Below are 1,682 nucleotides of genomic sequence, written 5' to 3' on the forward strand. Positions count from 1 at the left end.
GCGATCCGCGCCAGTGCGGAGGCGCTGTCTAAGGCGACTCGGGTCCGCGGGTTCGTCAAACCCGAAAGGGTACAACCCCAAACGCCCCTCTACACCCCTAGGAGTGCTTCTGGGCGCTTAGGGAAACCCTCCCTGCGGGATTACTAACTTTTTTTTTGTTTGCGTAGGGGGAGAAAAGTCTTCTTATACCTCTCAGATAGGTAATTCTCCCTTGGAGTTTGAACCCATCTGGAGGAAGACACCCATTACCGCGCACGATGGGTGTGTTGGATTCAGACCTCTTCTGGCAGGAGAGGCTCAGACTAAGTCCGCCTTTCTGCCAAGGGCTACTGTCTGGGTCCATTTCCTATCCCTCCCTTGGAAGGGTGGACAGGCTATTTTTCGCTCCACCATGTGCTTACTCGCCGGAACCAGTGCCATTATTTGCCTACACTCCTGCCAGGTCCGCCTACCAACTAAAAAACTCCCTGTCCTGCGCATCTCCCCTTAACCTACTTGTCGGGTGCCCGGTACCACCGAAGTATTTCTTCAGGCACCTATAGGTCCTATTGGCTTTTAGCCATCTTCGCTGGCGCGGTGCCTCTAATTGAAACCCATCATGGGCTCTCTTTTGTTTGTCGGGCTGCTGTGGTACAGTTCGTATCTCTCTCTATCGCTCGCGGTTTAGTTAGTTGTTAGTTAGTTGTTTTATTGATCTATTGATCAATCTATCTCGCGGTTGTCTCTGTTCTGTTGATGGGGAATTATTTGCCGTCAAGTTCCGTCATTGCGAGGTGGAGGAAGGTTCGCCCGGTCCGCCGCCTGCTGGGGTCTCTCCGCTTCCTCCTTTTGCTTCATTACCGTTTTACAAAAATTCGAAAACGCCTCCCAGCATTCACTGCTGCCTACTATTTTCCTTACTATGTCCTTTACTGTTAATTCCTGTCCTATTATGCTGGTTAGTTCCCTCTTTTTGTTACTCCACGCGGGACATATCTGTGTGTTGCGCATTATCTACGTTGCAAGAACAGTGTGGGCAGTTTGTCGATTCTACCTTTCTTATTTTCTCCAAATAGTACGCGAAGCATCCATGATCCGTAAACATCTGCGTTGTATGAAAGTCCATTCTTCCGTGTCCTCTTGCGATCCATTCCTTAAAGTGTGGTAGCACCACCTCTCTTACTCTTCTTCCAAATCCTCCTTCTTTATGGCTCCTCTCCTTCCATTTAACGATTGCATAGTCGGTAGCTTGGTTTTTCAGTATCTCCTCTTCTCTTCTCCAGAGTTTCATCTCTCTTTTTCTGAGATCTTTCTTTCTGAGATATAGATTGCGGTATTTTTCCGCCAATATCTCTATCGGGATGGACCTGGCCAGTATAGTTACCGCCTTGTATGCCACCGTTTTATACGCACAGATTGTTCTTCCTGCGATCCTTTTTTGTGCGTTCCTTAGAATGGTTCGCACCTCTCTATTTCTTTCTATGTCTGTCGCCCAGACAGGCGCCCCATATAATATGATTGAGTATAATACCCAGACGTATAATATTCTTGAGGCTTTCACGGGTGTTTCCTATATGACAATCTTGTGTTTCGCGGGTTTTCTCCGTGTTCCAATCCATTCTTGGAATGCCAACGTTTCGTGAACCTTGCAGTCCACTTCATCAGGGCGAGGAGCAGCCTGATACTAAGCTGTTCTCCCGGGT

Source organism: Trachymyrmex cornetzi, unplaced genomic scaffold (assembly GCF_001594075.2).
Source record: "Trachymyrmex cornetzi isolate Tcor2-1 unplaced genomic scaffold, Tcor1.1 scaffold1277, whole genome shotgun sequence".
NCBI lineage: Eukaryota > Metazoa > Arthropoda > Insecta > Hymenoptera > Formicidae > Trachymyrmex > Trachymyrmex cornetzi.